This window comes from Phyllobates terribilis, unplaced genomic scaffold (genome assembly GCF_046119375.1).
Source record: "Phyllobates terribilis strain yellow unplaced genomic scaffold, ASM4611937v1 Scaffold_40__1_contigs__length_11209783, whole genome shotgun sequence".
Taxonomy (NCBI): domain Eukaryota; kingdom Metazoa; phylum Chordata; class Amphibia; order Anura; family Dendrobatidae; genus Phyllobates; species Phyllobates terribilis.
In genome coordinates, this window is record NW_027362800.1 from 9,922,259 (window position 1) to 9,948,554 (window position 26,296).

The 26,296-nt window shown below is 51.1% G+C and overlaps 9 non-coding genes and 4 pseudogenes across 9 annotated transcripts; 1 reads left to right on the forward strand and 12 right to left on the reverse strand.

The window, feature by feature from the left end:
* Positions 1-95: 95 nt before the first annotated feature.
* LOC141185830 (U2 spliceosomal RNA) lies at positions 96-289 on the reverse strand. The gene has a single exon (XR_012260436.1). It is a non-coding gene; the product is annotated as a U2 spliceosomal RNA (small nuclear RNA).
* A 5,564-nt stretch (positions 290-5,853) lies between these two features.
* LOC141186059 (U2 spliceosomal RNA) lies at positions 5,854-5,931 on the reverse strand (annotated as a pseudogene).
* Positions 5,932-7,052: 1,121 nt separating this feature from the next.
* Positions 7,053-7,243, reverse strand: LOC141190458 (U2 spliceosomal RNA). The gene has a single exon (XR_012264484.1). It is a non-coding gene; the product is annotated as a U2 spliceosomal RNA (small nuclear RNA).
* Positions 7,244-7,633: 390 nt separating this feature from the next.
* LOC141186022 (U2 spliceosomal RNA) lies at positions 7,634-7,810 on the forward strand (annotated as a pseudogene).
* Positions 7,811-10,406: 2,596 nt separating this feature from the next.
* Positions 10,407-10,484, reverse strand: LOC141186060 (U2 spliceosomal RNA; annotated as a pseudogene).
* A 1,120-nt stretch (positions 10,485-11,604) lies between these two features.
* Positions 11,605-11,795, reverse strand: LOC141190459 (U2 spliceosomal RNA). The gene has a single exon (XR_012264485.1). It is a non-coding gene; the product is annotated as a U2 spliceosomal RNA (small nuclear RNA).
* A 1,124-nt stretch (positions 11,796-12,919) lies between these two features.
* Positions 12,920-13,113, reverse strand: LOC141185714 (U2 spliceosomal RNA). The gene has a single exon (XR_012260347.1). It is a non-coding gene; the product is annotated as a U2 spliceosomal RNA (small nuclear RNA).
* Positions 13,114-18,665: 5,552 nt separating this feature from the next.
* LOC141186073 (U2 spliceosomal RNA) lies at positions 18,666-18,755 on the reverse strand (annotated as a pseudogene).
* A 1,120-nt stretch (positions 18,756-19,875) lies between these two features.
* Positions 19,876-20,066, reverse strand: LOC141190460 (U2 spliceosomal RNA). The gene has a single exon (XR_012264486.1). It is a non-coding gene; the product is annotated as a U2 spliceosomal RNA (small nuclear RNA).
* Positions 20,067-21,186: 1,120 nt separating this feature from the next.
* On the reverse strand, positions 21,187-21,377 carry LOC141190461 (U2 spliceosomal RNA). The gene has a single exon (XR_012264487.1). It is a non-coding gene; the product is annotated as a U2 spliceosomal RNA (small nuclear RNA).
* Positions 21,378-22,498: 1,121 nt separating this feature from the next.
* On the reverse strand, positions 22,499-22,689 carry LOC141190462 (U2 spliceosomal RNA). Its single transcript, XR_012264488.1, has one exon. It is a non-coding gene; the product is annotated as a U2 spliceosomal RNA (small nuclear RNA).
* A 1,121-nt stretch (positions 22,690-23,810) lies between these two features.
* Positions 23,811-24,001, reverse strand: LOC141184160 (U2 spliceosomal RNA). Its single transcript, XR_012258942.1, has one exon. It is a non-coding gene; the product is annotated as a U2 spliceosomal RNA (small nuclear RNA).
* A 1,118-nt stretch (positions 24,002-25,119) lies between these two features.
* Positions 25,120-25,310, reverse strand: LOC141190463 (U2 spliceosomal RNA). Its single transcript, XR_012264489.1, has one exon. It is a non-coding gene; the product is annotated as a U2 spliceosomal RNA (small nuclear RNA).
* Between the last annotated feature and the right edge of the window lie 986 nt (positions 25,311-26,296).

Sequence of the window (26,296 nt, forward strand, 5' to 3'; positions counted from 1 at the left end):
AAAGCCAAAGAGTCCATCCCAAAATCCGACAAACAAGCAAAATGAACAAAAAGCATTGAACTCAATTCTTTCTGATTTTAGAAACTGCATTAAAGAAGGGGTGCACCGGTCCTGGAGATACTGCAATACCAGGTCAATGCGTGGAGTGGACAGAGTAAGCTCTTTTTCCATCTCCCTGTTCTAAAAATCCATTTAATATATGGTCCCCAGATAGGGGACGTATCAGATATTAAACTGATAAGAACAGATTTTTTTGATTGAATATATCTTTTATTAGCACAAAAAATAAGTTAACAGACAGTGTACAGTGCCGCAGCCCAGTACACACAGAATTCTACATCACATTTACATAGCATGAGGATACGACGCACTAACTAGACACATCACACCCCTATGCTACACAAAACACTCAATATGAAAGAAAAAGCATGTCAATCAATACAGTACGACGAACCGTGATAAGGGATGGGGATTGGGAAAAAGGGGATGGGGAGGGGAAAATCACAGGCCCGAAGCTTTATTAAAAGACAAGACACATAAGGGGAGAGGGGGAGGAGGGGTTTAGTCCTCATCCTCGTCCTCCGGACCGTCCACGATGGAATAGTCTCTGAGCAGGCTGTGGATCAGCCTGCGGCAGTCCTGGATGGACATCCTCTCCCTCCTCAAGATGAGCCGGTTCCTGGCGACCCAAACGGCATCCTTGAAGCAGTTCATAAGGCGCCAAGCCTCCTGGATGGCTCCGACAGTATGAACCCCAGGGAAGAGTCCGTAAAGCACAGAATGGTGCGATAGGCTCGCCCTGGGGACAGAGTTCCTCAGGTCGTCCTCAAGGGCAGTCAACAGGCGCTGTGCAAATCCGCAGTCCCAAAAAGTGTGCAAAGATGTTTCCTCCACGAAGGGGCACCTTGGGCAGTACCGGGTCTTGCACAGGTTCCGGGCATGCATGAATGACCGGACGGGCAGTCCGCCCTGAATCGCCATCCACGACAAGTCCTTGTGCCCGTTGGTCAGCCTGTCAGACGACACATTTGTCCACACAGTCTCCAGCGTGTCCTGGTGAAGTCCTGTGATGTTCTCCACGTCATCCTTGGCTCTGATGAGCTTGTGGATAGTTTTGGGCTTCCACAAGTCGGGCTTGAGTCCCTCCAGTTGATGTTCCCCCACAAATCGAACGACGTCTCCATAGAACCATGGCGTCGTCCAGTTGTAGGGGAAGGAGCTGTCCCACTTGTCCCAGCCGAGTCGCCTCCAAAGAGGAAGCAGGAAGAAGCGAGACATGGACCTGCCCGCGGAGCCATTCTTGACTTGCAAAGTCCGGCGGACACAATCACACACAAAAGAGGATCGCAGGAGGGTGGGGATATCTGGAACGCCCTTCCCACCCTTGCGAGGCTCCTTGTACATGACGGCCCGCCTGACTCTGTCCATCTTGGATCCCCAGACAAAGTGAAACACTGTCCTGGTAATGGCCCTGCACACAGTGACGTGTGGGGGCCAGGCCTGCGCCGTGTACTGCAAGACGGGCAGGACCTCATTACGCAGGACGAGTGCCTTACCCTCACAAGTGAGGTGTCTGAGGCTCCAGAGTCCGATCCGTTGCTTCACCTTGGCCAAGCGTTCTTGCCAGGACTTGAGGGCCGCTCCTTCCTTCCCGAACCAGACTCCCAGCACCTTGAGGAAATCCGGTTGAATGTTGAAGGGGAAGGGGGCGGAGGAGGCCGGCTGCCAATCCCCGAAGAGCATGGCTTCCGACTTCCTGCAGTTGACTTTGGCCCCTGAAGCCCGGCCGAACCTCTCACACGTCTGGACGAGGGCGTCGACTGAACCACGATCAGCGCAGAAGACGGTGACGTCGTCCATGTAGAGCGAGCACTTGACCTCGTGTCGTCCCGGACCCGGTGCGGTGATCCCTCTGATCTCTCCATTCTGCCGGATAGCCTCTGCGAAGAGTTCTATAACACAAACAAAAAGAAGAGGTGATAGAGGGCAGCCTTGTCTGACCCCAGAGAGGACAGGGAAGGGGTCAGTCTTCCAGCCTTTCACCAACACCGAGCTGTGGATATCAAAATACATCAAACGGACATACGAACAAAACATGTTACCCAAACCTAACCGGTGCAGAGCTCGGCCCATGAACTCGTGGGAAACCCGGTCGAAGGCCTTCTCCTGATCCAAGGAGACCAGGGCCGCGTGTGCGCGGCGGACCTTGATGTACTCGACCGTGTCCCGCACGAGAGCGAGGCTGTCTGCGATGCGACGTCCAGGGATGCCGCAGGTCTGGTCCGGGTGGATGATCCGTCCGATGACCGTCTTAAGTCGTGTCGCCATCGTCTTGGCCAGGATCTTGTAGTCCACGTTGAGCAGAGTGATGGGACGCCAATTCCTCAGGTCGCAACTCTCTCCCTTCCGCTTGTACAGGATCGTGACCATTCCTTCCCTCAAAGATGGAGGCATTCTACCCTCCACCACCATCTCCTCGTACAGGTCCAACAGGTCCGGACAGATGAGGTCTCCCAGCGCTACATAGAGCTCCGCTGGAAGACCATCACTGCCCGGGGTCCTGCCGGTCCTAAAGGATTTAGCGGCAGAGAGCAATTCGCCCACCATCAGAGGTTTGTCCAAGGCTGCCGTGCCTGCAGGATCAAGATGGTTAGTGATACCTGACAGGAAGTTATCAGCAGCGTCGGGGTCGGTAGTCTTGTGGGAGTAGAGTTCGCTGTAGAAGTCGCTGACGACCCTCATCACGTCCTCCTTCCCACGTCGCATGTTTCCGCTCTCGTCTCGCAGCTCGTTCAGGGGCGTGTGACCGGCATGAAGTTTCCTGAAAAAGAATGAGTTACATTTCTCACCCTTCTCCAGATTCTCCACTTTGGAACGGAAGACGATTCGCTTGGACTCCTCCTCAAAGTGCCTTTTCAGGCTCTTCTTGGTCTCCTCCAGCTCCTCCCTCACGTCCCAGCCACAGTGAAGAAGGTCCTGCAGCGACCGCAGCTCGCGCTGCAGCCCTCTGAAGTCCCTCCTCTTCTCACACGCCTGTTGTCGACCCTTGGCCTGAAAGAAACAGCGAAACTCAAGTTTAACATATTCCCACCAATCAGAGACTGTTTGGAAGCTACCCTTGTAGGACTGCCACATTGCGTAGGCTGCTCTCAGCTCCTCCACGACTTCATCCTGAGCCAGCAGAGCACAATTCAGCTTCCAGGAGCCGGGGCCGGACGGAAAACCGTCGCCGAGGACACCTTGTAAGTGAATGGCTCTGTGGTCGGAGAAGAAGCAGGGGACCATCGAGTGCCTACTCTGCCTGACTGCCCGAGAGGTGAACACAAAGTCAATCCTGGAGCGGAGTGAGCCATCCGGTCGGCTCCACGAATAGTTCGTGGAGCCTCTCCCCATGGAGCCCACCACGTCCTGAAGAGAGGCCTCGGTTACCATCTCGATGAGCAGCTTGGACGTGATGTCCAACTTGGCAGATGTGCCAGAACTACGACCATCCTCCTCGATGGGGCAGTTGAAATCCCCGGCCATCACTAAGGTCCTGGTGGTGGCAAGCTGAAGCCGCAGGGTCTGGAAAAGCTCCAAACGCTCATTCTTCAGTGGGGACGCATACACGTTGATGAACCTGACAGGTTCTCCCGCCCAGTTGCCATCTACAACAAGAGCCCTGCCGCAGATGAGCTCCTGGACGGACTCAAGCGTGAATGCGCCCCCCCTGATCAGAATTGCGACCCCTGCAGACTTGCAGTCACCCCCACCGGACCAGTAGGATGGACCGTGGGACCACTCCCTGGCCAGATGTTTGAAGGACCTAGAGGAGGGAAGGGAACATTCCTGCAACATATAAACATCACACAACTGGGAAGTAAGGAAGGCATAAATAGTCTGACGTCTGAACTTGTCCTTGATGCTCCTGACATTAATGGAAAATAAGTTAATATTAGCCATCATGTAGGGAAAAAAGAAAAAGTTAGCGCAGGCAATACACCTTAGTTACCACTCCGGTCGGGTGGTCCCTCGTCGGTGTTGACTGCTGGTGACGGGATCACCAGCAGGCCCTCTTCCTCCATCTGGTCAAGCAGCGCGGCCTCGATCTCGGCGACCACCAGTTCCTCCTCTTCTGGCTCGGCCACCAGGGTCTCAACCATGTGCTCCATCTCTTCTGGCTCAGGGAGGGTATCCTCCTTTTCGCCTACGAAATCCAGAATCTTCTTTTTGGAGGATTCAGTAGCAGGGCTGTCCTCCACCTTCCTCTTTCCCCGGGTTGGAACTGGGGAGACAAGAAGGGGAAAATCCTCCTCGGAATAGATAGCGGCAGGTGGAGGAAAGGTTAATTCCACCACTACCATGGTCTGAGGAGGGAGAGTGGCTGCCGGGGCAGGGGAAAGGACACCTGCTGAGGAGTAGGGGAAGGAGGAAGAGGAAGTGGAATCCTCAGCAGGGGTGGCCGGGGTGGGGGGGGATTGGACGGGGGTGGCAGGGGGAGGGATCGAGAGAGGGGTGACAGAACTCTTACCCTCCTTTGACTTTTTCTTCTGCTTCGGAGCTGCTGGGACCGTCGCTGGGGCTTTGGCCACCGACTCCTTGACCGCTTTGGCCTTGGTCGTCTCGGCCTTGGCCGCTGGGGCCTTGGTCGTCGCGTCCTTGACCTTCACAGGCCTGGTCGTCGGGGCCTTGTCCTCCGGAGCTGGGGTCGTCGCAACCACCGATGCCCAGGATCTCTCACGCTTGGGGCAATCCTTGTACAGATGAGCCGCCAGCCCACACAGGTTGCAGGACGTCTTCTTCGGGCAGTCCTTCGAGCTGTGTCCCGTCACTCGACAAATCCTGCAGGCATCCTCCTTGCAGTCCTTCATCTCGTGGCCGTTCTTGCCGCATCTCCTGCAGTTCCGCGGCATGTCCGGGTAATAGATGAGGCCGTAGGAGTTGCCCAGGGAGAATGTCGGGGGCAGGTGCCGAAGTCCGTCTGAGTACGCCAGGTCCCTGTGAAGTCTAACAGTCACCGACCACTTACCTGTCCAGAAGCCGAGTCCATTCAGGATGTGAGAGGGTTCCTTCACAACCAAACAGAAGCGTCTCAGGAAGGTACAGATGTCTTGGCCTGGGGTGTGCGGGTTGCGCATGGAGACCGTGATCCTCCTTTCGTCCCTCTGGATAGGGCAGCTACCTGTAAAGGCAGAGAAAGAATTATCCGATCCTTTTGCGCTTACCATTTCCCAGAACCTCCTGCAGGTGTTCACAGTGGCGAAGGTGACGAAGAAGATCCCCGTCAAGAAGGTCTGGATGCTGAGGGTGTCCGACCTGGAGAAGCCTCGATCCAGCAGCATCTTCTGGCAGAACACGTCCGAGGACATGTCCGGCACCCTCCCATCCACTTCCTTCAGCTTCAGGGCCACCGTCTGCCGCATCCATGGCTCCAGGGCTGGAGCTTCGTGGCGGGGCTTCTGGGGTCCCTTCTGCTGGCCAGTCGTGGAGGCAGAGTCCTTGGGGTCAGAATCGGCTCCTGGCTGGGCCCTCCTGGCTGTCCCCTGCTCCAGGCTCTTCTTTTCGGCCTTCCTCGCAGCGCTTGCCATGGCTTTCCTCCTGCAGTTACTTCTTGGAGCTGGATCTGGAGCTCTTCCCGAAATGGGTGGAGCTATGCAGATTCTTCTCCCGTCGTGTTCTGGACAAATTCCCCGAAAGGTCTTTGTCTCGATGATTTTCTTACTCAAAGATTCCACAGGACAGCCCGATTCTTCTCCGAGTCTTCGTCTTCTTCTGGATTCTTTAGAGCTTCTTCCTCCCACCGATATCCGCCTTCCTTCTCCGATGTCAGCTGCGCTCCGAAGCTCTTCTCCTTCCGAGTTCGATCGCTCTCGTCAAGTGTAGATCGTAGCTCTTGTGTTCTTAAAAGAACAGATACTACACTTGATCTTAGCCAAAAGGCCGAGAAGCGATAACCAGAATTGGTTTCCGACTACGGTGCCACCCAAGGATTCTGAAAAGTCCATTTGTGGAGATGGCCACCTGGACTCCCGTTAAGAAGACATGCTGTCAACCTCTAGATCCCTCACATGCCTGCACTTTTCGGCTTGCTGCTGCTGCAATCCACGCGTTTTAGATCTGCATAACTCCACCTCTTTTAGCACAGTACCCTCAACCCCCGGCTGTTCCCACCCGCCTCAACACCGTTGGAAGGGAGGAGAACCAATTAAGGCGGGGGGGGGGGTGGAACGAGCAGCTGTCTACCCTTAGCAGGAGGGTTGCTGATTAATTACCTCTCCTGCTGCTGCTGCTGCTGGCTGTCCAGCAGCAGACTGAAGGTGGCTGCTGCTGTGCGCAGGTATATAAAGGCTCAGAGCCTATTATGACACGCGCAGCCAGCGTTCCATTGCCACATTCCGTCTACTGCAGGCGGGATACCTGGATGGCTGAATGTCACTGAGAAGCTCACAGAGACCGCCATAAGCAACAGTTTAAAAGAATGCCACAGACTAATCAACCAAACTTTTTGGGTTGGTTTCTCTTTTATAGTCTGCAGGCATTAAATGAAAGAAGTCAGTGTTCCAGCAGAGGGAGACAACGTTTCAGAAAAGGCATTGTAGCAAACCAAAAAAGAAATTTTAAGCGCAGCAGAGTAACCAGCTCACATACCTGTTAGCTCAGGTGAGTTTAAAAGGCTGCTGTTGATAACAAGGGCATTTGCTAAATAGATGGTGTGTGTGCAACAATATACTGAAAGGTCAATTATATTGTGCAGCTTATCTCACCACCTGTAGTTATTTAGGTGAAAGCTCCAAAACGCTTGCCTAATATGTCTGTTTATCCGAAAGGAAGTATAGAGGGAGAGCTAGATAGATAGCATTGCATTACATTACATTACATGGCAATGCAATGCACAGTTGCTGAAGTTGAACCAAAATGAGCTTGTCATCTGGCTTCTGCAACTTTTAACATGAAAAATCCAATGAGGAGAAGAAAAGCAAAGCCAAAGAGTCCATCCCAAAATCCGACAAACAAGCAAAATGAACAAAAAGCATTGAATTCAATTCTTTCTGATTTTAGAAACTGCATTAAAGAAGGGGTGCACCGGTCCTGGAGATACTGCAATACCAGGTCAATGCGTGGAGTGGACAGAGCAAGCTCTTTTTCCATCTCCCTGTTCTAAAAATCCATTTAATATATGGTCCCCAGATAGGGGACGTATCAGATATTAAACTGATAAGAACAGATACTACACTTGATCTTAGCCAAAAGGCCGAGAAGCGATAACCAGAATTGGTTTCCGACTACGGTGCCACCCAAGGATTCTGAAAAGTCCATTTGTGGAGATGGCCACCTGGACTCCCGTTAAGTAGACATGCTGTCAACCTCTAGATCCCTCACATGCCTGCACTTTTCGGCTTGCTGCTGCTGCAATCCACGCGTTTTAGATCTGCATAACTCCACCTCTTTTAGCACAGTACCCTCAACCCCCGGCTGTTCCCACCCGCCTCAACACCGTTGGAAGGGAGGAGAACCAATTAAGGCGGGGGGGGGGGGGGTGGAACGAGCAGCTGTCTACCCTTAGCAGGAGGGTTGCTGATTAATTACCTCTCCTGCTGCTGCTGCTGCTGGCTGTCCAGCAGCAGACTGAAGGTGGCTGCTGCTGTGCGCAGGTATATAAAGGCTCAGAGCCTATTATGACATTAAAAATCTGTTCTTATCAGTTTAATATCTGATACGTCCCCTATCTGGGGACCATATATTAAATGGATTTTTAGAACAGGGAGATGGAAAAAGAGCTTACTCTGTCCACTCCACGCATTGACCTGGACACCTTGTAAGTGAATGGCTCTGTGGTCGGAGAAGAAGCAGGGGACCATCGAGTGCCTACTCTGCCTGACTGCCCGAGAGGTGAACACAAAGTCAATCCTGGAGCGGAGTGAGCCATCCGGTCGGCTCCACGAATAGTTCGTGGAGCCTCTCCCCATGGAGCCCACCACGTCCTGAAGAGAGGCCTCGGTTACCATCTCGATGAGCAGCTTGGACGTGATGTCCAACTTGGCAGATGTGCCAGAACTACGACCATCCTCCTCGATGGGGCAGTTGAAATCCCCGGCCATCACTAAGGTCCTGGTGGTGGCAAGCTGAAGCCGCAGGGTCTGGAAAAGCTCCAAACGCTCATTCTTCAGTGGGGACGCATACACGTTGATGAACCTGACAGGTTCTCCCGCCCAGTTGCCATCTACAACAAGAGCCCTGCCGCAGATGAGCTCCTGGACGGACTCAAGCGTGAATGCGCCCCCCCTGATCAGAATTGCGACCCCTGCAGACTTGCAGTCACCCCCACCGGACCAGTAGGATGGACCGTGGGACCACTCCCTGGCCAGATGTTTGAAGGACCTAGAGGAGGGAAGGGAACATTCCTGCAACATATAAACATCACACAACTGGGAAGTAAGGAAGGCATAAATAGTCTGACGTCTGAACTTGTCCTTGATGCTCCTGACATTAATGGAAAATAAGTTAATATTAGCCATCATGTAGGGAAAAAAGAAAAAGTTAGCGCAGGCAATACACCTTAGTTACCACTCCGGTCGGGTGGTCCCTCGTCGGTGTTGACTGCTGGTGACGGGATCACCAGCAGGCCCTCTTCCTCCATCTGGTCAAGCAGCGCGGCCTCGATCTCGGCGACCACCAGTTCCTCCTCTTCTGGCTCGGCCACCAGGGTCTCAACCATGTGCTCCATCTCTTCTGGCTCAGGGAGGGTATCCTCCTTTTCGCCTACGAAATCCAGAATCTTCTTTTTGGAGGATTCAGTAGCAGGGCTGTCCTCCACCTTCCTCTTTCCCCGGGTTGGAACTGGGGAGACAAGAAGGGGAAAATCCTCCTCGGAATAGATAGCGGCAGGTGGAGGAAAGGTTAATTCCACCACTACCATGGTCTGAGGAGGGAGAGTGGCTGCCGGGGCAGGGGAAAGGACACCTGCTGAGGAGTAGGGGAAGGAGGAAGAGGAAGTGGAATCCTCAGCAGGGGTGGCCGGGGTGGGGGGGGATTGGACGGGGGTGGCAGGGGGAGGGATCGAGAGAGGGGTGACAGAACTCTTACCCTCCTTTGACTTTTTCTTCTGCTTCGGAGCTGCTGGGACCGTCGCTGGGGCTTTGGCCACCGACTCCTTGACCGCTTTGGCCTTGGTCGTCTCGGCCTTGGCCGCTGGGGCCTTGGTCGTCGCGTCCTTGACCTTCACAGGCCTGGTCGTCGGGGCGTTGTCCTCCGGAGCTGGGGTCGTCGCAACCACCGATGCCCAGGATCTCTCACGCTTGGGGCAATCCTTGTACAGATGAGCCGCCAGCCCACACAGGTTGCAGGACGTCTTCTTCGGGCAGTCCTTCGAGCTGTGTCCCGTCACTCGACAAATCCTGCAGGCATCCTCCTTGCAGTCCTTCATCTCGTGGCCGTTCTTGCCGCATCTCCTGCAGTTCCGCGGCATGTCCGGGTAATAGATGAGGCCGTAGGAGTTGCCCAGGGAGAATGTCGGGGGCAGGTGCCGAAGTCCGTCTGAGTACGCCAGGTCCCTGTGAAGTCTAACAGTCACCGACCACTTACCTGTCCAGAAGCCGAGTCCATTCAGGATGTGAGAGGGTTCCTTCACAACCAAACAGAAGCGTCTCAGGAAGGTACAGATGTCTTGGCCTGGGGTGTGCGGGTTGCGCATGGAGACCGTGATCCTCCTTTCGTCCCTCTGGATAGGGCAGCTACCTGTAAAGGCAGAGAAAGAATTATCCGATCCTTTTGCGCTTACCATTTCCCAGAACCTCCTGCAGGTGTTCACAGTGGCGAAGGTGACGAAGAAGATCCCCGTCAAGAAGGTCTGGATGCTGAGGGTGTCCGACCTGGAGAAGCCTCGATCCAGCAGCATCTTCTGGCAGAACACGTCCGAGGACATGTCCGGCACCCTCCCATCCACTTCCTTCAGCTTCAGGGCCACCGTCTGCCGCATCCATGGCTCCAGGGCTGGAGCTTCGTGGCGGGGCTTCTGGGGTCCCTTCTGCTGGCCAGTCGTGGAGGCAGAGTCCTTGGGGTCAGAATCGGCTCCTGGCTGGGCCCTCCTGGCTGTCCCCTGCTCCAGGCTCTTCTTTTCGGCCTTCCTCGCAGCGCTTGCCATGGCTTTCCTCCTGCAGTTACTTCTTGGAGCTGGATCTGGAGCTCTTCCCGAAATGGGTGGAGCTATGCAGATTCTTCTCCCGTCGTGTTCTGGACAAATTCCCCGAAAGGTCTTTGTCTCGATGATTTTCTTACTCAAAGATTCCACAGGACAGCCCGATTCTTCTCCGAGTCTTCGTCTTCTTCTGGATTCTTTAGAGCTTCTTCCTCCCACCGATATCCGCCTTCCTTCTCCGATGTCAGCTGCGCTCCGAAGCTCTTCTCCTTCCGAGTTCGATCGCTCTCGTCAAGTGTAGATCGTAGCTCTTGTGTTCTTAAAAGAACAGATACTACACTTGATCTTAGCCAAAAGGCCGAGAAGCGATAACCAGAATTGGTTTCCGACTACGGTGCCACCCAAGGATTCTGAAAAGTCCATTTGTGGAGATGGCCACCTGGACTCCCGTTAAGAAGACATGCTGTCAACCTCTAGATCCCTCACATGCCTGCACTTTTCGGCTTGCTGCTGCTGCAATCCACGCGTTTTAGATCTGCATAACTCCACCTCTTTTAGCACAGTACCCTCAACCCCCGGCTGTTCCCACCCGCCTCAACACCGTTGGAAGGGAGGAGAACCAATTAAGGCGGGGGGGGGGTGGAACGAGCAGCTGTCTACCCTTAGCAGGAGGGTTGCTGATTAATTACCTCTCCTGCTGCTGCTGCTGCTGGCTGTCCAGCAGCAGACTGAAGGTGGCTGCTGCTGTGCGCAGGTATATAAAGGCTCAGAGCCTATTATGACACGCGCAGCCAGCGTTCCATTGCCACATTCCGTCTACTGCAGGCGGGATACCTGGATGGCTGAATGTCACTGAGAAGCTCACAGAGACCGCCATAAGCAACAGTTTAAAAGAATGCCACAGACTAATCAACCAAACTTTTTGGGTTGGTTTCTCTTTTATAGTCTGCAGGCATTAAATGAAAGAAGTCAGTGTTCCAGCAGAGGGAGACAACGTTTCAGAAAAGGCATTGTAGCAAACCAAAAAAGAAATTTTAAGCGCAGCAGAGTAACCAGCTCACATACCTGTTAGCTCAGGTGAGTTTAAAAGGCTGCTGTTGATAACAAGGGCATTTGCTAAATAGATGGTGTGTGTGCAACAATATACTGAAAGGTCAATTATATTATGCAGCTTATCTCACCACCTGTAGTTATTTAGGTGAAAGCTCCAAAACGCTTGCCTAATATGTCTGTTTATCCGAAAGGAAGTATAGAGGGAGAGCTAGATAGATAGCATTGCATTACATTACATTACATGGCAATGCAATGCACAGTTGCTGAATTTGAACCAAAATGAGCTTGTCATCTGGCTTCTGCAACTTTTAACATGAAAAATCCAATGAGGAGAAGAAAAGCAAAGCCAAAGAGTCCATCCCAAAATCCGACAAACAAGCAAAATGAACAAAAAGCATTGAATTCAATTCTTTCTGATTTTAGAAACTGCATTAAAGAAGGGGTGCACCGGTCCTGGAGATACTGCAATACCAGGTCAATGCGTGGAGTGGACAGAGCAAGCTCTTTTTCCATCTCCCTGTTCTAAAAATCCATTTAATATATGGTCCCCAGATAGGGGACGTATCAGATATTAAACTGATAAGAACAGATACTACACTTGATCTTAGCCAAAAGGCCGAGAAGCGATAACCAGAATTGGTTTCCGACTACGGTGCCACCCAAGGATTCTGAAAAGTCCATTTGTGGAGATGGCCACCTGGACTCCCGTTAAGAAGACATGCTGTCAACCTCTAGATCCCTCACATGCCTGCACTTTTCGGCTTGCTGCTGCTGCAATCCACGCGTTTTAGATCTGCATAACTCCACCTCTTTTAGCACAGTACCCTCAACCCCCGGCTGTTCCCACCCGCCTCAACACCGTTGGAAGGGAGGAGAACCAATTAAGGCGGGGGGGGGGGGGGTGGAACGAGCAGCTGTCTACCCTTAGCAGGAGGGTTGCTGATTAATTACCTCTCCTGCTGCTGCTGCTGCTGGCTGTCCAGCAGCAGACTGAAGGTGGCTGCTGCTGTGCGCAGGTATATAAAGGCTCAGAGCCTATTATGACACGCGCAGCCAGCGTTCCATTGCCACATTCCGTCTACTGCAGGCGGGATACCTGGATGGCTGAATGTCACTGAGAAGCTCACAGAGACCGCCATAAGCAACAGTTTAAAAGAATGCCACAGACTAATCAACCAAACTTTTTGGGTTGGTTTCTCTTTTATAGTCTGCAGGCATTAAATGAAAGAAGTCAGTGTTCCAGCAGAGGGAGACAACGTTTCAGAAAAGGCATTGTAGCAAACCAAAAAAGAAATTTTAAGCGCAGCAGAGTAACCAGCTCACATACCTGTTAGCTCAGGTGAGTTTAAAAGGCTGCTGTTGATAACAAGGGCATTTGCTAAATAGATGGTGTGTGTGCAACAATATACTGAAAGGTCAATTATATTGTGCAGCTTATCTCACCACCTGTAGTTATTTAGGTGAAAGCTCCAAAATGCTTGCCTAATATGTCTGTTTATCCAAAAGGAAGTATAGAGGGAGAGCTAGATAGATAGCATTGCATTACATTACATTACATGGCAATGCAATGCACAGTTGCTGAAGTTGAACCAAAATGAGCTTGTCATCTGGCTTCTGCAACTTTTAACATGAAAAATCCAATGAGGAGAAGAAAAGCAAAGCCAAAGAGTCCATCCCAAAATCCGACAAACAAGCAAAATGAACAAAAAGCATTGAATTCAATTCTTTCTGATTTTAGAAACTGCATTAAAGAAGGGGTGCACCGGTCCTGGAGATACTGCAATACCAGGTCAATGCGTGGAGTGGACAGAGCAAGCTCTTTTTCCATCTCCCTGTTCTAAAAATCCATTTAATATATGGTCCCCAGATAGGGGACGTATCAGATATTAAACTGATAAGAACAGATTTTTTTGATTGAATATATCTTTTATTAGCACAAAAAATAAGTTAACAGACAGTGTACAGTTCCGCAGCCCAGTACACACAGAATTCTACATCACATTTACATAGCATGAGGATACGACGCACTAACTAGACACATCACACCCCTATGCTACACAAAACACTCAATATGAAAGAAAAAGCATGTCAATCAATACAGTACGACGAACCGTGATAAGGGATGGGGATTGGGAAAAAGGGGATGGGGAGGGGAAAATCACAGGCCTGAAGCTTTATTAAAAGACAAGACACATAAGGGGAGAGGGGGAGGAGGGGTTTAGTCCTCATCCTCGTCCTCCGGACCGTCCACGATGGAATAGTCTCTGAGCAGGCTGTGGATCAGCCTGCGGCAGTCCTGGATGGACATCCTCTCCCTCCTCAAGATGAGCCGGTTCCTGGCGACCCAAACGGCATCCTTGAAGCAGTTCATAAGGCGCCAAGCCTCCTGGATGGCTCCGACGGTATGAACCCCAGGGAAGAGTCCGTAAAGCACAGAATGGTGCGATAGGCTCGCCCTGGGGACAGAGTTCCTCAGGTCGTCCTCAAGGGCAGTCAACAGGCGCTGTGCAAATCCGCAGTCCCAAAAAGTGTGCAAAGATGTTTCCTCCACGAAGGGGCACCTTGGGCAGTACCGGGTCTTGCACAGGTTCCGGGCATGCATGAATGACCGGACGGGCAGTCCGCCCTGAATCGCCATCCACGACAAGTCCTTGTGCCCGTTGGTCAGCCTGTCAGACGACACATTTGTCCACACAGTCTCCAGCGTGTCCTGGTGAAGTCCTGTGATGTTCTCCACGTCATCCTTGGCTCTGATGAGCTTGTGGATAGTTTTGGGCTTCCACAAGTCGGGCTTGAGTCCCTCCAGTTGATGTTCCCCCACAAATCGAACGACGTCTCCATAGAACCATGGCGTCGTCCAGTTGCAGGGGAAGGAGCTGTCCCACTTGTCCCAGCCGAGTCGCCTCCAAAGAGGAAGCAGGAAGAAGCGAGACATGGACCTGCCCGCGGAGCCATTCTTGACTTGCAAAGTCCGGCGGACACAATCACACACAAAAGAGGATCGCAGGAGGGTGGGGATATCTGGAACGCCCTTCCCACCCTTGCGAGGCTCCTTGTACATGACGGCCCGCCTGACTCTGTCCATCTTGGATCCCCAGACAAAGTGAAACACTGTCCTGGTAATGGCCCTGCACACAGTGACGTGTGGGGGCCAGGCCTGCGCCGTGTACTGCAAGACGGGCAGGACCTCATTACGCAGGACGAGTGCCTTACCCTCACAAGTGAGGTGTCTGAGGCTCCAGAGTCCGATCCGTTGCTTCACCTTGGCCAAGCGTTCTTGCCAGGACTTGAGGGCCGCTCCTTCCTTCCCGAACCAGACTCCCAGCACCTTGAGGAAATCCGGTTGAATGTTGAAGGGGAAGGGGGCGGAGGAGGCCGGCTGCCAATCCCCGAAGAGCATGGCTTCCGACTTCCTGCAGTTGACTTTGGCCCCTGAAGCCCGGCTGAACCTCTCACACGTCTGGACGAGGGCGTCGACTGAACCACGATCAGCGCAGAAGACGGTGACGTCGTCCATGTAGAGCGAGCACTTGACCTCGTGTCGTCCCGGACCCGGTGCGGTGATCCCTCTGATCTCTCCATTCTGCCGGATAGCCTCTGCGAAGAGTTCTATAACACAAACAAAAAGAAGAGGTGATAGAGGGCAGCCTTGTCTGACCCCAGAGAGGACAGGGAAGGGGTCAGTCTTCCAGCCTTTCACCAACACCGAGCTGTGGATATCAAAATACATCAAACGGACATACGAACAAAACATGTTACCCAAACCTAACCGGTGCAGAGCTCGGCCCATGAACTCGTGGGAAACCCGGTCGAAGGCCTTCTCCTGATCCAAGGAGACCAGGGCCGCGTGTGCGCGGCGGACCTTGATGTACTCGACCGTGTCCCGCACGAGAGCGAGGCTGTCTGCGATGCGACGTCCAGGGATGCCGCAGGTCTGGTCCGGGTGGATGATCCGTCCGATGACCGTCTTAAGTCGTGTCGCCATCGTCTTGGCCAGGATCTTGTAGTCCACGTTGAGCAGAGTGATGGGACGCCAATTCCTCAGGTCGCAACTCTCTCCCTTCCGCTTGTACAGGATCGTGACCATTCCTTCCCTCAAAGATGGAGGCATTCTACCCTCCACCACCATCTCCTCGTACAGGTCCAACAGGTCCGGACAGATGAGGTCTCCCAGCGCTACATAGAGCTCCGCTGGAAGACCATCACTGCCCGGGGTCCTGCCGGTCCTAAAGGATTTAGCGGCAGAGAGCAATTCGCCCACCATCAGAGGTTTGTCCAAGGCTGCCGTGCCTGCAGGATCAAGATGGTTAGTGATACCTGACAGGAAGTTATCAGCAGCGTCGGGGTCGGTAGTCTTGTGGGAGTAGAGTTCGCTGTAGAAGTCGCTGACGACCCTCATCACGTCCTCCTTCCCACGTCGCATGTTTCCGCTCTCGTCTCGCAGCTCGTTCAGGGGCGTGTGACCGGCATGAAGTTTCCTGAAAAAGAATGAGTTACATTTCTCACCCTTCTCCAGATTCTCCACTTTGGAACGGAAGACGATTCGCTTGGACTCCTCCTCAAAGTGCCTTTTCAGGCTCTTCTTGGTCTCCTCCAGCTCCTCCCTCACGTCCCAGCCACAGTGAAGAAGGTCCTGCAGCGACCGCAGCTCGCGCTGCAGCCCTCTGAAGTCCCTCCTCTTCTCACACGCCTGTTGTCGACCCTTGGCCTGAAAGAAACAGCGAAACTCAAGTTTAACATATTCCCACCAATCAGAGACTGTTTGGAAGCTACCCTTGTAGGACTGCCACATTGCGTAGGCTGCTCTCAGCTCCTCCACGACTTCATCCTGAGCCAGCAGAGCACAATTCAGCTTCCAGGAGCCGGGGCCGGACGGAAAACCGTCGCCGAGGACACCTTGTAAGTGAATGGCTCTGTGGTCGGAGAAGAAGCAGGGGACCATCGAGTGCCTACTCTGCCTGACTGCCCGAGAGGTGAACACAAAGTCAATCCTGGAGCGGAGTGAGCCATCCGGTCGGCTCCACGAATAGTTCGTGGAGCCTCTCCCCATGGAGCCCACCACGTCCTGAAGAGAGGCCTCGGTTACCATCTCGATGAGCAGCTTGGACGTGATGTCCAACTTGGCAGATGTGCCAGAACTACGACCATCCTCCTCGATGGGGCAGTTGAAATCCCCGGCCATCACTAAGGTCCTGGTGGTGGCAAGCTGAAGCCGCAGGGTCTGGAAAAGCTCCAAACGCTCATTCTTCAGTGGGGACGCATACACGTTGATGAACCTGACAGGTTCTCCCGCCCAGTTGCCATCTACAACAAGAGCCCTGCCGCAGATGAGCTCCTGGACGGACTCAAGCGTGAATGCGCCCCCCCTGATCAGAATTGCGACCCCTGCAGACTTGCAGTCACCCCCACCGGACCAGTAGGATGGACCGTGGGACCACTCCCTGGCCAGATGTTTGAAGGACCTAGAGGAGGGAAGGGAACATTCCTGCAACATATAAACATCACACAACTGGGAAGTAAGGAAGGCATAAATAGTCTGATGTCTGAACTTGTCCTTGATGCTCCTGACATTAATGGAAAATAAGTTAATATTAGCCATCATGTAGGGAAAAAAGAAAAAGTTAGCGCAGGCAATACACCTTAGTTACCACTCCGGTCGGGTGGTCCCTCGTCGGTGTTGACTGCTGGTGACGGGATCACCAGCAGGCCCTCTTCCTCCATCTGGTCAAGCAGCGCGGCCTCGATCTCGGCGACCACCAGTTCCTCCTCTTCTGGCTCGGCCACCAGGGTCTCAACCATGTGCTCCATCTCTTCTGGCTCAGGGAGGGTATCCTCCTTTTCGCCTACGAAATCCAGAATCTTCTTTTTGGAGGATTCAGTAGCAGGGCTGTCCTCCACCTTCCTCTTTCCCCGGGTTGGAACTGGGGAGACAAGAAGGGGAAAATCCTCCTCGGAATAGATAGCGGCAGGTGGAGGAAAGGTTAATTCCACCACTACCATGGTCTGAGGAGGGAGAGTGGCTGCCGGGGCAGGGGAAAGGACACCTGCTGAGGAGTAGGGGAAGGAGGAAGAGGAAGTGGAATCCTCAGCAGGGGTGGCCGGGGTGGGGGGGGATTGGACGGGGGTGGCAGGGGGAGGGATCGAGAGAGGGGTGACAGAACTCTTACCCTCCTTTGACTTTTTCTTCTGCTTCGGAGCTGCTGGGACCGTCGCTGGGGCTTTGGCCACCGACTCCTTGACCGCTTTGGCCTTGGTCGTCTCGGCCTTGGCCGCTGGGGCCTTGGTCGTCGCGTCCTTGACCTTCACAGGCCTGGTCGTCGGGGCCTTGTCCTCCGGAGCTGGGGTCGTCGCAACCACCGATGCCCAGGATCTCTCACGCTTGGGGCAATCCTTGTACAGATGAGCCGCCAGCCCACACAGGTTGCAGGACGTCTTCTTCGGGCAGTCCTTCGAGCTGTGTCCCGTCACTCGACAAATCCTGCAGGCATCCTCCTTGCAGTCCTTCATCTCGTGGCCGTTCTTGCCGCATCTCCTGCAGTTCCGCGGCATGTCCGGGTAATAGATGAGGCCGTAGGAGTTGCCCAGGGAGAATGTCGGGGGCAGGTGCCGAAGTCCGTCTGAGTACGCCAGGTCCCTGTGAAGTCTAACAGTCACCGACCACTTACCTGTCCAGAAGCCGAGTCCATTCAGGATGTGAGAGGGTTCCTTCACAACCAAACAGAAGCGTCTCAGGAAGGTACAGATGTCTTGGCCTGGGGTGTGCGGGTTGCGCATGGAGACCGTGATCCTCCTTTCGTCCCTCTGGATAGGGCAGCTACCTGTAAAGGCAGAGAAAGAATTATCCGATCCTTTTGCGCTTACCATTTCCCAGAACCTCCTGCAGGTGTTCACAGTGGCGAAGGTGACGAAGAAGATCCCCGTCAAGAAGGTCTGGATGCTGAGGGTGTCCGACCTGGAGAAGCCTCGATCCAGCAGCATCTTCTGGCAGAACACGTCCGAGGACATGTCCGGCACCCTCCCATCCACTTCCTTCAGCTTCAGGGCCACCGTCTGCCGCATCCATGGCTCCAGGGCTGGAGCTTCGTGGCGGGGCTTCTGGGGTCCCTTCTGCTGGCCAGTCGTGGAGGCAGAGTCCTTGGGGTCAGAATCGGCTCCTGGCTGGGCCCTCCTGGCTGTCCCCTGCTCCAGGCTCTTCTTTTCGGCCTTCCTCGCAGCGCTTGCCATGGCTTTCCTCCTGCAGTTACTTCTTGGAGCTGGATCTGGAGCTCTTCCCGAAATGGGTGGAGCTATGCAGATTCTTCTCCCGTCGTGTTCTGGACAAATTCCCCGAAAGGTCTTTGTCTCGATGATTTTCTTACTCAAAGATTCCACAGGACAGCCCGATTCTTCTCCGAGTCTTCGTCTTCTTCTGGATTCTTTAGAGCTTCTTCCTCCCACCGATATCCGCCTTCCTTCTCCGATGTCAGCTGCGCTCCGAAGCTCTTCTCCTTCCAAGTTCGATCGCTCTCGTCAAGTGTAGATCGTAGCTCTCGTGTTCTTAAAAGAACAGATACTACACTTGATCTTAGCCAAAAGGCCGAGAAGCGATAACCAGAATTGGTTTCCGACTACGGTGCCACCCAAGGATTCTGAAAAGTCCATTTGTGGAGATGGCCACCTGGACTCCCGTTAAGTAGACATGCTGTCAACCTCTAGATCCCTCACATGCCTGCACTTTTCGGCTTGCTGCTGCTGCAATCCACGCGTTTTAGATCTGCATAACTCCACCTCTTTTAGCACAGTACCCTCAACCCCCGGCTGTTCCCACCCGCCTCAACACCGTTGGAAGGGAGGAGAACCAATTAAGGCGGGGGGGGGGTGGAACGAGCAGCTGTCTACCCTTAGCAGGAGGGTTGCTGATTAATTACCTCTCCTGCTGCTGCTGCTGCTGGCTGTCCAGCAGCAGACTGAAGGTGGCTGCTGCTGTGCGCAGGTATATAAAGGCTCAGAGCCTATTATGACACGCGCAGCCAGCGTTCCATTGCCACATTCCGTCTACTGCAGGCGGGATACCTGGATGGCTGAATGTCACTGAGAAGCTCACAGAGACCGCCATAAGCAACAGTTTAAAAGAATGCCACAGACTAATCAACCAAACTTTTTGGGTTGGTTTCTCTTTTATAGTCTGCAGGCATTAAATGAAAGAAGTCAGTGTTCCAGCAGAGGGAGACAACGTTTCAGAAAAGGCATTGTAGCAAACCAAAAAAGAAATTTTAAGCGCAGCAAAGTAACCAGCTCACATACCTGTTAGCTCAGGTGAGTTTAAAAGGCTGCTGTTGATAACAAGGGCATTTGCTAAATAGATGGTGTGTGTGCAACAATATACTGAAAGGTCAATTATATTGTGCAGCTTATCTCACCACCTGTAGTTATTTAGGTGAAAGCTCCAAAATGCTTGCCTAATATGTCTGTTTATCCAAAAGGAAGTATAGAGGGAGAGCTAGATAGATAGCATTGCATTACATTACATTACATGGCAATGCAATGCACAGTTGCTGAAGTTGAACCAAAATGAGCTTGTCATCTGGCTTCTGCAACTTTTAACATGAAAAATCCAATGAGGAGAAGAAAAGCAAAGCCAAAGAGTCCATCCCAAAATCCGACAAACAAGCAAAATGAACAAAAAGCATTGAATTCAATTCTTTCTGATTTTAGAAACTGCATTAAAGAAGGGGTGCACCGGTCCTGGAGATACTGCAATACCAGGTCAATGCGTGGAGTGGACAGAGCAAGCTCTTTTTCCATCTCCCTGTTCTAAAAATCCATTTAATATATGGTCCCCAGATAGGGGACGTATCAGATATTAAACTGATAAGAACAGATACTACACTTGATCTTAGCCAAAAGGCCGAGAAGCGATAACCAGAATTGGTTTCCGACTACGGTGCCACCCAAGGATTCTGAAAAGTCCATTTGTGGAGATGGCCACCTGGACTCCCGTTAAGAAGACATGCTGTCAACCTCTAGATCCCTCACATGCCTGCACTTTTCGGCTTGCTGCTGCTGCAATCCACGCGTTTTAGATCTGCATAACTCCACCTCTTTTAGCACAGTACCCTCAACCCCCGGCTGTTCCCACCCGCCTCAACACCGTTGGAAGGGAGGAAAACCAATTAAGGCAGGGGGGGGGTGGAACGAGCAGCTGTCTACCCTTAGCAGGAGGGTTGCTGATTAATTACCTCTCCTGCTGCTGCTGCTGCTGGCTGTCCAGCAGCAGACTGAAGGTGGCTGCTGCTGTGCGCAGGTATATAAAGGCTCAGAGCCTATTATGACACGCGCAGCCAGCGTTCCATTGCCACATTCCGTCTACTGCAGGCGGGATACCTGGATGGCTGAATGTCACTGAGAAGCTCACAGAGACCGCCATAAGCAACAGTTTAAAAGAATGCCACAGACTAATCAACCAAACTTTTTGGGTTGGTTTCTCTTTTATAGTCTGCAGGCATTAAATGAAAGAAGTCAGTGTTCCAGCAGAGGGAGACAACGTTTCAGAAAAGGCATTGTAGCAAACCAAAAAAGAAATTTTAAGCGCAGCAGAGTAACCAGCTCACATACCTGTTAGCTCAGGTGAGTTTAAAAGGCTGCTGTTGATAACAAGGGCATTTGCTAAATAGATGGTGTGTGTGCAACAATATACTGAAAGGTCAATTATATTGTGCAGCTTATCTCACCACCTGTAGTTATTTAGGTGAAAGCTCCAAAATGCTTGCCTAATATGTCTGTTTATCCAAAAGGAAGTATAGAGGGAGAGCTAGATAGATAGCATTGCATTACATTACATTACATGGCAATGCAATGCACAGTTGCTGAAGTTGAACCAAAATGAGCTTGTCATCTGGCTTCTGCAACTTTTAACATGAAAAATCCAATGAGGAGAAGAAAAGCAAAGCCAAAGAGTCCATCCCAAAATCCGACAAACAAGCAAAATGAACAAAAAGCATTGAATTCAATTCTTTCTGATTTTAGAAACTGCATTAAAGAAGGGGTGCACCGGTCCTGGAGATACTGCAATACCAGGTCAATGCGTGGAGTGGACAGAGCAAGCTCTTTTTCCATCTCCCTGTTCTAAAAATCCATTTAATATATGGTCCCCAGATAGGGGACGTATCAGATATTAAACTGATAAGAACAGATACTACACTTGATCTTAGCCAAAAGGCCGAGAAGCGATAACCAGAATTGGTTTCCGACTACGGTGCCACCCAAGGATTCTGAAAAGTCCATTTGTGGAGATGGCCACCTGGACTCCCGTTAAGAAGACATGCTGTCAACCTCTAGATCCCTCACATGCCTGCACTTTTCGGCTTGCTGCTGCTGCAATCCACGCGTTTTAGATCTGCATAACTCCACCTCTTTTAGCACAGTACCCTCAACCCCCGGCTGTTCCCACCCGCCTCAACACCGTTGGAAGGGAGGAGAACCAATTAAGGCGGGGGGGGGGGTGGAACGAGCAGCTGTCTACCCTTAGCAGGAGGGTTGCTGATTAATTACCTCTCCTGCTGCTGCTGCTGCTGGCTGTCCAGCAGCAGACTGAAGGTGGCTGCTGCTGTGCGCAGGTATATAAAGGCTCAGAGCCTATTATGACACGCGCAGCCAGCGTTCCATTGCCACATTCCGTCTACTGCAGGCGGGATACCTGGATGGCTGAATGTCACTGAGAAGCTCACAGAGACCGCCATAAGCAACAGTTTAAAAGAATGCCACAGACTAATCAACCAAACTTTTTGGGTTGGTTTCTCTTTTATAGTCTGCAGGCATTAAATGAAAGAAGTCAGTGTTCCAGCAGAGGGAGACAACGTTTCAGAAAAGGCATTGTAGCAAACCAAAAAAGAAATTTTAAGCGCAGCAGAGTAACCAGCTCACATACCTGTTAGCTCAGGTGAGTTTAAAAGGCTGCTGTTGATAACAAGGGCATTTGCTAAATAGATGGTGTGTGTGCAACAATATACTGAAAGGTCAATTATATTGTGCAGCTTATCTCACCACCTGTAGTTATTTAGGTGAAAGCTCCAAAATGCTTGCCTAATATGTCTGTTTATCCAAAAGGAAGTATAGAGGGAGAGCTAGATAGATAGCATTGCATTACATTACATTACATGGCAATGCAATGCACAGTTGCTGAAGTTGAACCAAAATGAGCTTGTCATCTGGCTTCTGCAACTTTTAACATGAAAAATCCAATGAGGAGAAGAAAAGCAAAGCCAAAGAGTCCATCCCAAAATCCGACAAACAAGCAAAATGAACAAAAAGCATTGAATTCAATTCTTTCTGATTTTAGAAACTGCATTAAAGAAGGGGTGCACCGGTCCTGGAGATACTGCAATACCAGGTCAATGCGTGGAGTGGACAGAGCAAGCTCTTTTTCCATCTCCCTGTTCTAAAAATCCATTTAATATATGGTCCCCAGATAGGGGACGTATCAGATATTAAACTGATAAGAACAGATACTACACTTGATCTTAGCCAAAAGGCCGAGAAGCGATAACCAGAATTGGTTTCCGACTACGGTGCCACCCAAGGATTCTGAAAAGTCCATTTGTGGAGATGGCCACCTGGACTCCCGTTAAGAAGACATGCTGTCAACCTCTAGATCCCTCACATGCCTGCACTTTTCAGCTTGCTGCTGCTGCAATCCACGCGTTTTAGATCTGCATAACTCCACCTCTTTTAGCACAGTACCCTCAACCCCCGGCTGTTCCCACCCGCCTCAACACCGTTGGAAGGGAGGAGAACCAATTAAGGCGGGGGGGGGGGTGGAACGAGCAGCTGTCTACCCTTAGCAGGAGGGTTGCTGATTAATTACCTCTCCTGCTGCTGCTGCTGCTGGCTGTCCAGCAGCAGACTGAAGGTGGCTGCTGCTGTGCGCAGGTATATAAAGGCTCAGAGCCTATTATGACACGCGCAGCCAGCGTTCCATTGCCACATTCCGTCTACTGCAGGCGGGATACCTGGATGGCTGAATGTCACTGAGAAGCTCACAGAGACCGCCATAAGCAACAGTTTAAAAGAATGCCACAGACTAATCAACCAAACTTTTTGGGTTGGTTTCTCTTTTATAGTCTGCAGGCATTAAATGAAAGAAGTCAGTGTTCCAGCAGAGGGAGACAACGTTTCAGAAAAGGCATTGTAGCAAACCAAAAAAGAAATTTTAAGCGCAGCAGAGTAACCAGCTCACATACCTGTTAGCTCAGGTGAGTTTAAAAGGCTGCTGTTGATAACAAGGGCATTTGCTAAATAGATGGTGTGTGTGCAACAATATACTGAAAGGTCAATTATATTGTGCAGCTTATCTCACCACCTGTAGTTATTTAGGTGAAAGCTCCAAAATGCTTGCCTAATATGTCTGTTTATCCAAAAGGAAGTATAGAGTTAGAGCTAGATAGATAGCATTGCATTACATTACATTACATGGCAATGCAATGCACAGTTGCTGAAGTTGAACCAAAATGAGCTTGTCATCTGGCTTCTGCAACTTTTAACATGAAAAATCCAATGAGGAGAAGAAAAGCAAAGCCAAAGAGTCCATCCCAAAATCCGACAAACAAGCAAAATGAACAAAAAGCATTGAATTCAATTCTTTCTGATTTTAGAAACTGCATTAAAGAAGGTGTGCACCGGTCCTGGAGATACTGCAATACCAGGTCAATGCGTGGAGTGGACAGAGCAAGCTCTTTTTCCATCTCCCTGTTCTAAAAATCCATTTAATATATGGTCCCCAGATAGGGGACGTATCAGATATTAAACTGATAAGAACAGATACTACACTTGATCTTAGCCAAAAGGCCGAGAAGCGATAACCAGAATTGGTTTCCGACTACGGTGCCACCCAAGGATTCTGAAAAGTCCATTTGTGGAGATGGCCACCTGGACTCCCGTTAAGAAGACATGCTGTCAACCTCTAGATCCCTCACATGCCTGCACTTTTCGGCTTGCTGCTGCTGCAATCCACGCGTTTTAGATCTGCATAACTCCACCTCTTTTAGCACAGTACCCTCAACCCCCGGCTGTTCCCACCCGCCTCAACACCGTTGGAAGGGAGGAGAACCAATTAAGGCGGGGGGGGGGGTGGAACGAGCAGCTGTCTACCCTTAGCAGGAGGGTTGCTGATTAATTACCTCTCCTGCTGCTGCTGCTGGCTGTCCAGCAGCAGACTGAAGGTGGCTGCTGCTGTGCGCAGGTATATAAAGGCTCAGAGCCTATTATGACACGCGCAGCCAGCGTTCCATTGCCACATTCCGTCTACTGCAGGCGGGATACCTGGATGGCTGAATGTCACTGAGAAGCTCACAGAGACCGCCATAAGCAACAGTTTAAAAGAATGCCACAGACTAATCAACCAAACTTTTTGGGTTGGTTTCTCTTTTATAGTCTGCAGGCATTAAATGAAAGAAGTCAGTGTTCCAGCAGAGGGAGACAACGTTTCAGAAAAGGCATTGTAGCAAACCAAAAAAGAAATTTTAAGCGCAGCAGAGTAACCAGCTCACATACCTGTTAGCTCAGGTGAGTTTAAAAGGCTGCTGTTGATAACAAGGGCATTTGCTAAATAGATGGTGTGTGTGCAACAATATACTGAAAGGTCAATTATATTGTGCAGCTTATCTCACCACCTGTAGTTATTTAGGTGAAAGCTCCAAAATGCTTGCCTAATATGTCTGTTTATCCAAAAGGAAGTATAGAGGGAGAGCTAGATAGATAGCATTGCATTACATTACATTACATGGCAATGCAATGCACAGTTGCTGAAGTTGAACCAAAATGAGCTTGTCATCTGGCTTCTGCAACTTTTAACATGAAAAATCCAATGAGGAGAAGAAAAGCAAAGCCAAAGAGTCCATCCCAAAATCCGACAAACAAGCAAAATGAACAAAAAGCATTGAATTCAATTCTTTCTGATTTTAGAAACTGCATTAAAGAAGGGGTGCACCGGTCCTGGAGATACTGCAATACCAGGTCAATGCGTGGAGTGGACAGAGCAAGCTCTTTTTCCATCTCCCTGTTCTAAAAATCCATTTAATATATGGTCCCCAGATAGGGGACGTATCAGATATTAAACTGATAAGAACAGATACTACACTTGATCTTAGCCAAAAGGCCGAGAAGCGATAACCAGAATTGGTTTCCGACTACGGTGCCACCCAAGGATTCTGAAAAGTCCATTTGTGGAGATGGCCACCTGGACTCCCGTTAAGAAGACATGCTGTCAACCTCTAGATCCCTCACATGCCTGCACTTTTCGGCTTGCTGCTGCTGCAATCCACGCGTTTTAGATCTGCATAACTCCACCTCTTTTAGCACAGTACCCTCAACCCTCGGCTGTTCCCACCCGCCTCAACACCGTTGGAAGGGAGGAGAACCAATTAAGGCGGGGGGGGGTGGAACGAGCAGCTGTCTACCCTTAGCAGGAGGGTTGCTGATTAATTACCTCTCCTGCTGCTGCTGCTGCTGGCTGTCCAGCAGCAGACTGAAGGTGGCTGCTGCTGTGCGCAGGTATATAAAGGCTCAGAGCCTATTATGACATGCGCAGCCAGCGTTCCATTGCCACATTCCGTCTACTGCAGGCGGGATACCTGGATGGCTGAATGTCACTGAGAAGCTCACAGAGACCGCCATAAGCAACAGTTTAAAAGAATGCCACAGACTAATCAACCAAACTTTTTGGGTTGGTTTCTCTTTTATAGTCTGCAGGCATTAAATGAAAGAAGTCAGTGTTCCAGCAGAGGGAGACAACGTTTCAGAAAAGGCATTGTAGCAAACCAAAAAAGAAATTTTAAGCGCAGCAGAGTAACCAGCTCACATACCTGTTAGCTCAGGTGAGTTTAAAAGGCTGCTGTTGATAACAAGGGCATTTGCTAAATAGATGGTGTGTGTGCAACAATATACTGAAAGGTCAATTATATTGTGCAGCTTATCTCACCACCTGTAGTTATTTAGGTGAAAGCTCCAAAATGCTTGCCTAATATGTCTGTTTATCCAAAAGGAAGTATAGAGGGAGAGCTAGATAGATAGCATTGCATTACATTACATTACATGGCAATGCAATGCACAGTTGCTGAAGTTGAACCAAAATGAGCTTGTCATCTGGCTTCTGCA